This window comes from Desmodus rotundus, chromosome 11 (genome assembly GCF_022682495.2).
Source record: "Desmodus rotundus isolate HL8 chromosome 11, HLdesRot8A.1, whole genome shotgun sequence".
NCBI classification, from domain to species: domain Eukaryota; kingdom Metazoa; phylum Chordata; class Mammalia; order Chiroptera; family Phyllostomidae; genus Desmodus; species Desmodus rotundus.
Window position 1 is genome coordinate 40563983 of NC_071397.1, and position 16464 is coordinate 40580446.

Here is a 16464-nt window from a genome sequence, read left to right on the forward strand (position 1 = left end):
AAGTAATGAGTGCCACTTCCAAGCCTGGGATATAAGAAATCACTTATGCTTGATCCTACTTTCCCTGGGGATTACAAGAATGTAAATAATGAATCTACAGGATGGAAAGAACATGGAGGACATCCGTCCTGAAAAGTTGCCTGATGAGGACTTTGCATAAGTGAGAAATAAACTTTTATTGTGTTAATCCACTGAAATCTGGGGTATATGTGTTAATGCAGTATAGCCTCACCTGGCATGGCTAAAACAACAACTAATTTTGCTCTTAGTTCCCAAGAGAACACCAAGCCCAGTGAGTGAACAGTAGGAAGAACATACTGGAAAGAAAGACTTTTCTGGGTTTCTCTGATTGTCCCCTGGTTATACCCCACTGAACCTCAGGATGCCTGTGCTCCCAAGAGGTGTCAGATTCTGGACACCCAGAAAGATAGTGGGGTGGTAGAAAGGCCTGTCCTATACTCAGGGGGACCAAACTGTACGTGAAAGGTCTGTCTGTGCAAAGGTCCTCTGAGATGGGACAGCAGTTTCTGATGCCTTGGATACTCTGTATTATGATTTTTTTCTAATATTTAAAATTAGAATGAACAGAACCCACAAAAATACTTCTCACTGCATTCATAGACATAGTCCCCCCAAACTGGCTTTGTTCTGGATCCTCTGCATTGTTCTGTCTTAGCTGGGGTTCCCCCTCCCCCAAGCAGAGCCTGAAACAAAAGACTTGTGTGCAGGTAGTTTAGCTGGCATGTCATCTCAGGGAGCAAGAGTAAGGGACCAGAGAGTGTAAAGTGGGGAAGAAGAAGAAACTACTATAAGGATAATTTATCAAGTTATTTAACACTTGTGTCGGGCAGTTGGGGCTGGCTCCCACCATGGCCTGCTGAGGAGCATATAGATGGCTTCACAACTGTCTACCAAACAATTTCACAGGGAGAAATATTTATCCACCACCCACCGGTTGAGGGCAGCCCCAGAGGGCAATAACTCTCCTGACCCGAGGGCTGTGCGTGGAGTCACTGGGAGCAGTCTCCTGGGGCGCTGAAACAACTGCCCTGGGGCATCTGAGAAAAGATACTCAGAGCATGCTGGTAGCAAGGCTCTGCCAGCAGGAAGCCATTCGAAGCCCAAAACAGCACCGTTTGCCAAAACCAAGGCTGTAAACAGCGCTGAGGCTGAGAGGATGTGTGGGACCAGCCAGTGTCTGATGAACAGCCCCCTACCTGACAGCACCCTGGTCTCTTCATGGGGAATCCTTGGAGACATGAGTTCCTCATTCTTATATCCCAATTCCCAGAAGCTGACAACCAATGGTAGAGATCTGTCCTCTGCCGGACCCACGCACACCTCGGTGTGAGTGGATGACTCCAAGAGGCAGGCTGTACACACCACGAAAAGTCCTTGCAGGACCAAGTTCAGTTCCCCAAGTTCAGTTGTGAGAAACTTGATAACATCCTCCTATAGTGGCAAGGGCATCCCCAAACCTTGAATCCTGAGAGAGCATAGCAAGGATAGGAGCACTTGGAAGGTCAGTGTTATATACAGCAGCAGTCTCAGTGGCAACATGCTGACCAGGCTGTTTCATGGGTGGCAGTCTATATTCCCTGCTTCCCGCATCTGTCCCTCTAAGGTTCTTTGTTCTTGTCATTCCTTCACTCATATTTCAGCATCCTTTTGGGTTTATGAACCCCTGGTGTTCTTCTGATAAATTTACTTTTCCTTAAGTTAGCCACAGTTAGACTGATAGAACAACCAGTGAGCAGGAGAGAAGACAAGGTGGGGAGTGGGCAAGGCAGAGAAGTAATACCAGCACCCTCCCTAAGCAGTCAGCTTTGAACTCATTGTTTGACTCTCCATTAATCTGTGTTATAAACTACTGGAGTTAACATCCAGTATACATTATGTATACTCTGTGTACACATGTGTATTATGACACATGTTTTTAAGTAGAAAAATTGTCTACAGAAACCAATTCTGTTTCAATCCAACTTACCTTTAATGATATCTGATAAAGAGATATCTGAAAGTGTGGATGGAATACAAACATTTATCTCAGTTGTCTCCTAAAATCCTACTCAAATGATGGTAAAGGAATGGAAGAAAGAATACACGCTCAAGGGCAAAGAGGAGTGAGTGGAGGACTAGTAACTGACACATCAGTCAGACGAAAGCTGACACCTAAATTAGCAGTGGGAGAAGGCAACAGCCAGAAACAAGCTGATTCGTGCTGCAGAGTCGCGGGAGGGTACCAGGTACCTTTGAAGATGAGAATGTGGGGAAATGCTGAAAACAGAAGAATTAGTTGAAAGTCTATCTTTGCATCAGTTAGATGCTCCCCACTTCCCCAGTACATGCACCAGGCAATCACCCCTCCCCAACCACAGCTGGACCCTGACAAGTTCTGGATCTGAGGACAGCAGGCAGGGCTGAGCTGTGGGTAGGGCATGGTATGAAATGATGGAGGGACTAAGTGTACCTATTACAGGGACTTTAGATAGACTGTGAATAATCAGTTGCCATGTAAGTTACAAAATTTTTAATATTTATGTGTCTCCCTTAATAGAACCTTTCTTAGCTATCATTTACAAATATAACTTCTGGCTCTCCTAAGGCTGAGGCCTGCCTAGATCTTGATAATCCTCTGCTGTGGGAACGGGATGAATCCATGACCATGAACCCCAGTCCAGGAAAGGGAACCTGCTCTCCAAGATGAGCCACCCAGATGCAGTGCATTCTAGTGAGTACTGCCAGTGTTCAGTTCTGGTCATTAATTCTTTATGACACAGTGGTTACAGAGCACAGTCTCTGGAGTCGAGTTGCCTGGGTTCAAACCTGAGCACTGGCAGTTACCTGCTAAGTGATCTTAGACAAGTTACTAACGTCCCAGTGCTTCAGTTTCTTTATCTAAAATAGTTTTCTAAACACTTCCAAATCTTTGATAGTTATAATATGCTGGGACTTGCCTCATTTTTCTATTTTAAAAAAAACTACTCAAAAATTACATTGTGCTCACAGCTTGACTTTCAAAAACTTCATGTTTGTGTCTCCTCAGTATTCTTATGTTGAAGTCCTGATCAGCCCGCTGTGTGATCCTAGACTGGATCCTGAGCCAGGAAAAAAAAAAAAGGCAGGATAGGCATTATCGAGGTAACTAGTGACATTTAAATATGGACTGGGGATTAGATAGTAGTCATTATATCAATGTAGAATTTCCTGATTTTGTTAATTGTGCTGTGATTATGAAAGAAATTGTTCTTGATTTTTAGGATATACACACTAGGGTATTTAGGGACAAAGGGGCATGATCTCTGCAACTTACTTTCATATAATTGAGAAAAATATATATATATATATATACAAAATGAAAATGTTTAACTGGTGAAACTAGGTAAAGTACAGATGAGTCCTTGCAACCTTTTCATAGTTTGAAATAATACAACATTAAAATTTATAAAAAATAAATATACTATGGACAAGTCATTTCCTCCTGGACATAATCTTCTCTAGGTGGCATTCAGTGATTAAGGATGATCCCTGTAGGTCAGTTTACCTTGTCATCTCCCCATTCCAAATGTAGAGAAAACTTGATTTCATACCATACATAGTGCTATAATCAAAGGCAAGAAAGCGCCCGACTCCCAGAGCCCACTGAATCTGTGAGTATGAAGAATCACCTGCTTCATGAATTATTCTTCTGATAATATTTCCTGCAGGTAGTTTTAAGTAGTACCTGCTATAAAACAAAGTATGGCAGAATCTGCTAGTAGACACACCAATATTCATTCTTCTTTGGTAACAAACCCCTGATTTTTAGGTAGGGCTAGAGTTGCTCACAATAAAAGCTAAATTTCCCAGTCTTCCTTCCAGCTAGGTGTAGTTATACGACTAAGTTCTGACTGAAGAGACTAAAAAGAAAAGTTAATAGGTAACTTCTAAGATACCTCCTCAAAACACATCAGTTATAGATCCTTTCCCTCTTCTTTGTCTCTTCTACTATAATATTACCTGGAATACAGATGTGATGCTAGGATCTCTAGCAGCTGTCTTGTGTGACCAAAGCAAGCTCCGTACCCTAAGGATAGTGGCACAGAGAGAGAAGGAAACTGTGTGGGTCCCTGAATAAAAGATCTGTCGTGCCAACCTTGGAATATCTGTCTGGTAGACTATCCTATAGGAGAGAAAAATAAGCTTCATTATGTTTAAGTCACTAATTTGAGTTTCTATTATGTATCATAAAACAAATCTTATTTTTTAAAAAATAAGGAGCTAAGGTCTGACATGGACTCATAATTTTTATGAAGTTTTCAGGGGTAGTTCACTACATGAAGGTGAATCCCATCGATGTCTCTATCTGGACCCTAGCAGACTCTTCACATACTTCCAGCTGATGAATGTTTTAGAATGAATGAAGATTCTTTTCATAAAAACAACTCTAAAATGTTGCCTACAACATTAGAAATTCATCCCAATTTGGTATTATTTTGATTATAACAATTTGCTTCAAAGATCACATTAAATATATTACTTTATAAATATTTGGCCAAAGGCAATGCAACTCTTATCTGGTGTTCCAACTTGTTAAAATCACTGACAGCATTTTATTATTATACTGATTTTAATTTTATGATTATACTATTTTACGATTTATAGTTTTATGATTTGCTTCCATAGCATTCTGCATTAATGGACCATAAAGTGAATCAGGCAGTACAAGCTGAGTTATGCCAAAGAAACAAACCACTCCAGAATGTCACTAGGTTAAAATAATAGATGTTTACTTCCAGTCAACAGAGGACCCTGCTCCATTTTCTCCACTTTCAAGCTGATGGAGTCTCCTCCATACAGACAAGGAGTTAGGGAACATGCCAAACTGACCATTGGTTCTTAAAACTTCCATTCAGAAATGAGACATGCCACTTCCACTCACATTTCATTGACTAAAGAAGTCACATGACCACACCTGACTTCAGGGGGCAGGCATGAAGTGCACCAGGCAATGTACTGGGGATGAGCATCCCAGAATCATTAGAGAACACTAATCACTACCAGATGTAGCATTTCACAATTTATTCTGAGCTCATGTTTTCTCATTTTAGTCTTCTCCTGAATTTGCTTTCAGTAATTTTTAAAGATAAGAAAGATTTGGTTGGTTAATCAAATAAGCCATCTACATTTATTATGGAGAGTCATATTTTCCTGAGGAAGCAGAGGCTGGATCTAATGCTTCAAGTCTGCCAGTGTTTACTTCTGACTACCTGATGATGAAAACCAAAACATGGCTTCTCAAAGTCTTGTCAATGGAGTCTATGTTATCGTTGGTCAGTGGTTCATTATAAGTGTGCTGGACTTCTGGGGAATCACTAGAATGCAGGTAAGTCCACAAAATGCTTCCTTTTCTAGACTTACCTGTTTGTGACTGGCTTTTCTCCATGCACTTCAACCAAGACAACATATTGCAACAGACTGAATGCAGAGCAGACATGAGAATCCAGTCCTCTTTCATTAAGTCAAACAGTAAAGAGATTTGCAAAGAAATCAATTCTGGAAAATATATTTTATATAAATATATGTTATGTTAATATGCAGTGGATAATTGTTATTCTAAAAGAATAAATATATATAATTTTTTTACTTTTTATTTTTAATAGAGTAAATATTGATAAGTATAATCCACATAAGCTAAAGGTTTTGGGGCGCTCAATAATTATTTTTAACCTCACCGGAGGACATGCACATTGATTTTAGAGAGAGGGGAAGGGAGGGAGAAAAAAAGGGAGAGAAACATTGAGGTAAGAGAAATATCAACTGGCTGCCCTTCACATGCACCCCGAATGGGAACCAAACCCACAACCCAGGCATGTACCCCAACTTCAAATTCAACCCACGACCTTTTGGTTTATAGGGCAATGCTCCAACCAACTCAGCCACACTAACCAGAGCAAGGGGCCCCTCAATATTTTTATTTGAAATAATTATCCTCAGTATTTTTTAAGAGTTTAAAGAGGTCCTGAGACTAAAATGTTTGAGAGCCACTATCTTAATAATACCCTATGTGGTAAATTTCAATTTTCAAGGGGAAGAACTACTAAATAGTATTTTCTCCACAATGAAGATTTTTAAGGATCAATAATATAATGGTAACAATTTGTATTTACCTCTACAAGAAACATGACATTGTGAAAACTCAGCCCATTGCTGGGGAAGAGTAGTTTGACCTGTCTATACTGAAATACTAAATCAATTGCACATTTAGATTACAAAAGAGTATGTTCAGTTAACCTATTAAATCTACCTGAGAATTGAACCAGTCACTGAAGGAAGATACAAACAACTGGAAATAACTAAACCTCACCTAAAAGAGGTTAAATTAAAATAGAAAATTCATATTCTCATATAAGAAGTACAGAATGTTAGGTGGGTCCACAGATGGTTAATTGATAGGCTCATCAGCATCAGAATATTCAGGGATCTTTATATCCTTCCCTCCTGCTAGTTTCAAGATCTTGGCTCATGTAAGTTTTTATTAGCCCAAAATCCTGGTATCAAAAGTAAATACAAGATCAAGAGGTAGAACATGAAGGAGTGATGTGTTTCCTTACATAATTTTCTTTTACGCAGCAAGAAACACTTTCCCAGCAGCATGCAGGCACCCTAACACTTGCTCCTTTTCAAATATCACCAATCAGAATTGGGTCACATGACTGCTCAAACCAATCATTGGCAAGAGGAATGAGATTACCAAATTGGCTTAGGCCAATCAGGATTCTCTCTTTGTGGTTGAAGAAGGACCTAACTTTTCCAAAAGCACTTGACTTCTTGATATCTGCACAGGGTTGGGGTGCTTTTAGCAAGAATGGGGGGAAGTGGGGAATAGCTGTGGGACAGGCAACCGGTAGGTTCTCACACAATCATGATGACTGAACTTTCTCATTGTATAACTGAGGATCTCACAGGGTAGTGGGTGAGTTTCAGGGAAGTTTTATAAAAGTTATTTGTGCCTGTTTTTCTCTTTCAATTAGTCAGTCAGTAGTCCATGAGAGCCTAATGAATTTCTAGAAGCATTAAAGATATACAAAGTCTCATTTTCTTAAATCTTCATTGACAGTTCACTCTTAATGTTTAGTCTTCTGTAAGTCCCCATATATATTTCATTAAATGATAATAAAAAGTCAATTTTACTCAACCTCATGCTATTACATTTTTGTTTTCTTACTTAAATTATCATGTACCTGTTCTTACTGACATAATATCACACCTTTTAAATATAAATCTTTCAGTTAAAATTGACTACCAGTTAAACTGGGAGTCATTTACACATTTAAAGAATATAAATTTCATTCTATACTACAATAAATTTTCTAAGTCATTAATAAAAATCAGAAATAAATACGAAAAAATACTATTCAACATGTCCTTCCTTTTATGAAACAACCCACATACCAGCTGTTGGTCTTCCCCCAATAATAAGAAACAACCCATAAGGTTGCCTCATATTTTCTGCTATGATTTTGTGTTGTCTGGCTATAGCAGAAATAATTTATAGATCATTTAGGAAATAGTCCTCTGTTATTTTTCCTTCAAGTCTCAGCTTAAATTTCATCTCTTCAGAGGTCTTCCCTGACCACCCTGTTCAAAACAGGCCTTATCCAATTACTTTGTATTAAATCACTCTTCTAATTCTGTCTATAGCACCTTTGCAAATCTGTGATTTCCTTTCACATTTGTTTATCTTCACCCCACACCCCATTAAGAATACAAGTACTATGAGAGCTAGAAAACAGTTCGGCCTTATTCCATGCTGTACGAGCAAATCTTAATACAGCTCCTGGCACACAGTGGCTGATGAATAGGTATTTAACTGAGTCTAGTTTTCTTTTCTGAATTATCTCTTTATTTTATGCTACATTCTAAAAGCAAAATTTAAAACCAGATCCTGATGTTTATCATATTTTGGGCATTGATACTTAATAATATGCAAAATTAAAATTATATAGTTAATGGATACTTAACATAAGGTATCAGATGTGGAACAACAGTAAAATATAGGTGAATTTCTTGTATGTCAAATGGATATATTTTCATATACTTTATTTTTATTTTATATAGTTTATTAAGTGTGAGAAATTAACCAGTTTGTGGCCAACACAGAAGTTTAGCAATGTCTAGGAGTGAAACCATCAAGAACTCAAAATAGGGAGGAGGAACCAAGATGGCGGTGTAGGTAGACACACTGCGCCTCCTCGCACAACCAGAACTGACAGAGAATCAAACAGCAAGGGGGACCGACACCAAGGAAATAGAAAATAAACATTCATCCAGACTGGTAGGAGGGGCGGAGATGGGCACCGGAGTGGAGAGGACTCGCGTGGCTGTGGCGGGACTGAGACTGGAGGAGTGTGGGACAAATGGCGCAGGCAGTCTGAGCACTAGCAGACCCTGCGGCCCCACATTTACACAGATAAACTGAGAGGGCCGGACTTAGAGTGGCGGAGAGTGGGGCAGGCAGAGTGGCGGGTAGCACCCTGTGGCACCACATTCGCCCACAGATAAACCAGACGAATGGCGGGCAGCGAAGCAGACCGCGCAACCCAGGGCTCCAGCTCAGGGAAATAAAGCCTCAAACCTCTGATTGAAAACGCCCCTGGGGGTTGGGGCGGCAGCAGGAGAGACTCCCAGCCTCACAGGAGAGGTTGTTGGAGAGACCCACAGGGGCCTAGAGTGTGCACAGGCCCACTTACTCGGGAACCAGCACCAGAGTGGCCCAGTTTGATTGTGGGTATCGGAGTGAAAGATTGAAATCCGGAGGAGAGTGAGGTGGGCACCATTGCTCCCACTCAGCCCCTCCCCCACGTACAGCGTCACAGCGCAGCAACCAGCATTACCCCGCCCTGGTGAACACCTAAGGCTCCGCCCCTTAAAGTAACAGACGCACCAAGACAAACAAACAAACAAACAAAAATGGCCCAAATGACAGAACACTTCAAAGCTCCAGAAAAAATACAACTAAGCGAGGAAGAGATAACCAACCTATCGGATGCACAGTTCAAAGCACTGGTTATCAATATGCTCACAGACTTGGTTGAATGTGTTCGAAAACCAGATGAAAAAATGAAGCCTATGCTAAGAGAAACAAAGGAAAATGTACAGGGAACCAATAGTGATGCGAAGGAAACGGGGACTCAAATCAATGGTATGGACCAGAAGGAAGAAAGAAACATCCAACCAGAAAAGAATGAAGAAACAAGAATTCAGAAAAATGAGGAGAGGCTTAGGAACCTCCAGGACACCTTGAAACGTTCCAACATCCGAATTATAGGGGTGCCAGAAGGAGAAGAGGAAGAACAAAAAATTGAAAACTTATTTGAACAAATAATGGAGAACTTCCCCGATCTGGCAAAGGAAATAGACTTCCCGGGAGTCCAGGAAGCTCAGAGAGTCCCAAAGAAGCTGGACCCAAGGAGGAACACACCAAGGCACATCATAATTACATTACCCAAGATTAAACGCAAGGACCTACATTCAAGAACACTGTATCCAGCAAAGCTATCATTTAGAATGGAAGGGCAGATAAAGCGCTTCTCAGATAAGGTCAAGTTAAAGAAGCTCATCATCACCAAGCCCTTATTATGTGAAATGTTAAAGGGAGTTACCTAAGAAAAAGAAGATAAAAAATAGGAACAGTAAAAATGACAGCAAACTCACAGTTATTAACGACCACACCTAAAACAAAAACGAGAGCAAACTAGGCAAACAACTAGAACATGAGGGTTGTCAATAAGGGAGTGGGAGGGGGAGAGGGGGGTAAAGGTACAGAGAATAAGTAGCATAGATGATAGGTGGAAAATAGACAGGGGGAGGGTAAAAATAGTGTAGGAAATGTAGAAGCCAAAGAACTTATAAGTATGACCCAGGGACATGAACTATGGGGGGGGAATGTGGGAGGGAGGGGGGTGGGCAGGATGGAGTGGAGTAGGGGGGGGAATGGGAAAACTGTAATAGCATAATCAATAAATATATTAAAAAAAAGAACTCAAAATAGTTTATTTGCCCAAACCTAAATTTCTACAGATATTTTGTAGTCTACTTGGAATTGGAACAGCCTCTCAGGACTCTCATTGTGATTTTAATAATATACATCCAACTGTAACTATAATTCAAAGCATGGAATATTTTGGGTCTTTTAATATTATACATTATTATTGTTATTAACCAAATAAGAAAGTTATCTGAAGGATACAATGAAATCTGGCTGTTTTCAATGGAGATATTCCCATGTATGAGTGTGATTAGCACAGACTTGCTAAATCTCTCCCTGAGCCATCTGTGAGCACCTTCTTGGTTTAAAACAACATACGCTAGCTCTGCTCAGTTCTAAGCAGTTTTTACCACAGCTGTTATCTTTACTTAAACCTGGGAAGATTCTCAAATGCCTGGAGTTTGGAAATGCCACCTTTCTCTAAGAATCTGATCCTCAAATTGGAAAAAAAAAAAAGACTTCTATTAAATAAACTATCTCAAATGAATTTTTCTTTTTTCTGGCACAGAATGCTGACCACAGAAATTCCCATTCAATTGTAAAGGGCGGGAGCAGGAAGAGTAGTTTAGCTTACTAATTAGTTTAGAACACATTTGTGTGTTTAACTTTCTAATGATGGAAAATAAAATTCCTAACAATTTAGGCACTTGCTTGCTCTTAAGTTCAATCTCAAGTAAGAGGAATGCAAATACTCCTTTTACACTGGCCTCCCCGTGAGCTCCTGGGTTCTGCCACAACAGCAACGGTGGAGACCAAATTGATAAAGATGTGACAGATAGTTCATCACTGCACTCAATAGTTTGGAAACCTAGCTCCTTATTGCAGACCCAATTTAATCTTTTCTAAAGAAGCTGATCTGATCAAAGCATTCCACATGGAGCCTCAGGGAGACTGCCCTGCAGTAAAACTACCTAGAACAGCCAAGAAATCAGTGTAAATGCATTGCAGGCCTTAAAACAAAGTATAAAGTTCTAAAAGACATTATAACAATCACTTTTTCTACCAAAGATGCATGTTCTTAACAACATACAAATCAGAAACATTTAAAATAGGCTTGATTGTGATTGTGGTGTTTAGTTCTTCAAGTCCAGACTAAGTGTTAGAATTCCTTTAATGTCATTTTTTAAGTTTTTATTTTGACCTATACTTTGCATACTATAAAACTCACCCATTTGCACTGCACAAGGTAATGACATTTAGTAAATCACGGAGTTCTGCAACCATCACTAAATCCAATTTTAGAACGTTTCCCTCACTCCAAAAAGATGCCTCATCCACTTTATGTTTAGGGTTTTTATTGGATTTTTTCACAAGTTTTCTACATAAAAATAATTATATGCTGGAAATAAAATACTAAAACTGTTAAATTTGACTCTGTTGACATTCAGACATAATGAATAATTTTCCTAGAAAGGAGCACATTTTGTACGTACCATCTTTTTAAAAGGAGACTAACTAATTAGGCATATATTATAGTTTTCCTTAAGTAATTTTCATAAAATCCTGGATAAAAGGGGATGTGTGTAAACTGAGACTTGCCCTGCTTTTGTACAAGCAAAACTGGCATTATTCAGATGGCACACGGCACAAATAGCAGCTGTGAGTCATTGTGTTCCTCTCATTCTTTAACACTTCTGTTTCTCACCACAGTCTCTAAATGGAGAATACGTCATACTCTAGCTGAGGTCATCCTGCCCATCAAAAAGGGTAGAGCAGCATCAGGTCACATTTAACATGGGAACCTAGTTCAAGCTCTAATTTTTCTTTTCATTGGTTAATATTTTCTGGATAATGGAGAATATTATCCAGACAATATTGCTTTTTCTAGTGAAGAAAAAGCAATATACATCGCTTTTATGTGCTCTTGATCTCTTCCATTCTTCCTCCTCAGGGAATATCACCCAGTACTCTTTCTTCAAGGCGTGCTTCTTTTTTGTCATCTCATAGACATACAGAAATCTGAAGATTTTTTCAAAACATGTTAGGTACACATGCACCATGTGTAAGGTGAATTTATAATACTTTCTTTTTAGAAAATATTTTATTTATTTATTTTTAGAGTGAGGGTAAGAGAAGGAGAGAAACATTAATGTGTGGTTGCCTCTCATGCACCACTACCAGGGACCTGGCCCACAACCCAAGCAAGTGCCCTGACTGGGAATCAAACCAGCAACCCTTTAGTTCACAGGCCAGCGCTCAATCCACTGATCCACACCAGCCAGGGCTATAATACTTTCTTTTGATAAAATATAAAAGTTGGTGGCTTAAAACAAAATATAACCAGAGACATTGAAGTTAAGAACAATCTAACAATAGCCAGAGGGGAGTGGAGAGGGGAGTGTGGGGAGAGCGGTTTTCAGGAACTACTATAAAGGACACATGGACAAAACCAAGGGGAAGGGTGGAGGTGGGGGAGGGAGGTGGGTTTGACTGGGGTGGGGTGGAGGGGTGGGGAGGAAATGCAGACAACTGTAATTGAACAACAATAAAAAAATAAAATATATCAATTACTTTAAAAAAAAGTTGGTGGCTTAGATGTCTTGGAATGTAAGCTCCATGAATGTACGGAGTTTTGTCTGTTTACTGATATATACCAAGCTCCTAGAACAGCTCCTGGCACATAGGAGGTGTTCAAGAAACACTTGTTGAGGAAATCAAATGAAGTTGTTTCTTAAATAAAGTTTTTAATATTTTTAATCCTAAAAGATTGTGTAGATTTGTCTATCTCATTGCTATGTTATGAAAAGCATTTTGATTTGTTATACAAAGCACATATTATAGAAGTGGATAAATTCCTACAAAAATACAACCTACTAAGACTGAAATATGAAGAAACAGAAAATGTAAACCAATTAATTACTAGTAAGAAGATTAAATCAGTAATCAAAAACTTCTCAGAAGACAAAAGTCCAGGACCATGATGACTTCACTAGTGAATTCTCCTGAATATTTGAAGAATACCAGTTCTTCTGAGAGTCAGGATGGCGGTGTGGGTAGACACACTGCACCTCCTTGCACAGCCAGAGCTGACAGAGGATCCAAGGGCAAGGAGGTCTGACACCAAGGAAATAAGAAATAGACATTCATCCAGACCGGTAGGAAGGGCGGGGACGGGCAGCTGGGGCGGAGAGGACCCGAGTTGCCGTGGTGGGACCGAGACTGGCGGAGTGTGATATGAACGGGGCAGGCAGTCTGACCGCTGGCAGACCTTGCGGCCCCACATTCGCGCAGATGGGCGGAGAGGGCCAGACTCAGAGTGGCGGAGAGCGGGGCGGGCAGAGCGGCACCCCCGCAGCCCCACATTCTCGCACAGATAAACCGGACAAACGGGTGGGGAGCAAAGCAGATCACGCAACCCAGTGCTCCGGTGCGGGGAAGTGAAGCCTCAAACCTCTGATTGAGGATGCCCGTGGGGGTTGGGGAGGCAGCGGGGTGGGGGGGGAGGAACACTCCCAGCCTCACAGGAGAGGTCGTTGGAGGGACCCACAGGGGCCGGGGGCGTGCGCAGGCCCACCCACTCGGGGGCCAGTGCCGGAGGGGCCCAATTTGATTGTAGGTATAGGAGTGAAAGATTGGAGTCTGGTGGAGAGGGGAGCAGGCACCACTGCTCCCTCTTGGCCCCTCCCTCACATACAGCATCACAGCGCAGAGACCAGCGTTACCCCGCCCCGCCCCAGGAATACCTAAGGCTCCGCCCCTTTAAGTAACAGACACATCAAGACAAAAAAAAAAAAAAAGGCCCAAATGACAGAACACTTCAAAGCTCCAGAAAAAATACAACTAAGCAACAAAGAGATAGCCAACCTATTGGATGCACAGTTCAAAACACTGGTTATTAAGACACTCACAGAATTGGTTGAATCTGTTCGAAAACCAGATGAAAAAATGACGGCTATGCTAAGAGAAACAAAGGAAAATGTACAGGGAACCAATAGTGATGCGAAGGAAACGGGGACTCAAATCAACAGTGTGGACCAGAAGGAAGAAAGAAACATCCAACCAGAAAAGAATGAAGAAACAAGAACTTGGAAAAATGAGGAGAGGCTTAGGAACCTCCAGGACATCTTGAAATGTTCCAACATCCGAATTATAGGGGTGCCAGAAGGAGAAGAGGAAGAACAAAAAATTGAAAACTTATTTGAACAAATCATGAAGGAGAACTTCCCTAATCTGGCAAAGGAAATAGACTTCCAGGAAGTCCAGGAAGCTCAGAGAGTCCCAAAGAAGCTGGACCCAAGGAGGAACACACCAAGGCACATCATAATTACATTACCGAAGATTAAACGCAAGGACCTACATCCAAGATTACTGTATCCAGCAAAGCTATCATTTAGAATGGAAGGGAAGATAAAGTGCTTCTCAGATAAGGTCAAGTTAAAGGAGTTCATCATCACCAAGCCCTTATTATATGAAATGTTAAAGGGAGTTACCTAAGAAAAAGAAGATCAAAAATAGGAACAGTAAAAATGACAGCAAACTCACAGTTATTAACGACCACACCTAAAACAAAAACGAGAGCAAACTAGGCAAACAACTAGAACATGAGGGTTGTCAATAGGGGAGTGGGAAGGGGAGAGATGGGGGAAAGGTACAGAGAATAAGTAGCATAGATGATAGGTGGAAAATAGACAGGGGGAGGGTAAAAATAGTGTAGGAAATGTAGAAGCCAAAGAACTTATAAGTATGACCCATGGACATGAACTATAGGGGGAGAATGTGGGAAGGAGGGGGTGGGCAGGATGAAGTGGAGTGAGGGGGGGGGAAATGGGACAACTGTAATAGCATAATCAATAAATATATTTTTTAAAAACACCAATTCTTCTCAAACTGTACTAAAAATAAAAGAGAAGGGAATACTCTCAAACTTATTTTATAAGGTCATCATTATCCTGATATCCAGACCAGACAAGAACTCTACAAGAAAAAGACAATGACCCATCAATATTCCTGGTGAACATAGATGCAAACTCTTCAACAAAATATTAGTAAACCAAATTCAACAACACATTAAAAGGGTCACACCATAATCAAGTGGGGTTTATTCCAGGAATGCAAGGAAGTTTCAACATCTGCAATGTGATATACTACATTGACAAAATGAAGAATAAAAATCATCTGATCATTTCAATAAATGCAGAAAAACATTCAACAATATTCAACATCCATTTATGATTAAAACATTCTCAACAAAGTGTGTATAGAGAGAATATACCTCAATGTGATAAAGGCCTATATGACAAACTCACAACTAACATCAACATCATCCTTAGCAGTGAAAAGCTTATCACTTTTACTTCAAGATCAGGAGCAATACAAGAATGCCCACTCTCACCACATTTATTTAACTAAGTATTGGAAGTTCTAGCCAGAGCAGTTAGGTAAGAAAAAGATATAAAATGAACTCAGATTGGAAAGGAAGAAGTAAAACTGTTTCTATTTGCATATTACATGAAATTACATATAGAAAACCCTAAAGACTCCATCACAAAAATGGTAGCACTAATAAACAAATTCAGTAAATATTTTGTATCTTACAAAATCAATATAAAGAATCAGTTGCTTTTCTATACACTAATAACAAACTGTCAGAAATATAAGTGAAGACAATAATCCATCTATGGTTACATCAAAAAGAACAATATACCTAGTAATAAATTTAACCAAGGAAGTGAAAGACCTATACACTGAAAACTGTAAGAGATTGATTAAATAAATAGAAGAAGACACAAATAAATGCAAAGATATTCTGTGCTCATAGACTGGAAGTATTGATATTGCTAAAATGTCCATACTACCCAAAGCAAACTACAGATTTAATGCAATCCTATTAAAATTCCAATGGCAATTTTCACATAAATAGAAAAAACAATCCTAAAATTTGTATGGAATCACAAAAGACCCTGAATACTTTTAAGAAGTCCAAAGCTGGACACATCATGGCCCCTGATTTCAACCCATATTCCAAATATAAAGTAACTAAAACAATAAGGTATTGGCATGAAAACAGACACATAGATCAATGGTCCAGAATAAAGAGTCCAGGAAAAAAACATGTATATATGGTAAATTAAATTATAACAACAGAGCCAAGAACATGCAGTGAGGAAGGGACAGCCTGTTCAATGAGTGGTGCTGGGGAAACCGGACAGCCACACACAAAAGACTGAAACTGGACCACTATCTCACACCACACACAAAAATCAACTCCACACATACAAGAATGGATTAAACACTTCAACGTAAGACCTGAAACCATAAAAAGTCCTAGAAGAAAACATAGGTGGTAAGCTCCTTGACAGTGGTCTTGATGATGACTTCTTTGGATTTGACACCAAAGACAAAACACAAGTCAGGAAAACAGATATAAACAAGTTGGACTATAGGAAACTAAAAGCTTCTTCACAGCCAAGGAAGCCATCAACAAAATAAAAAGG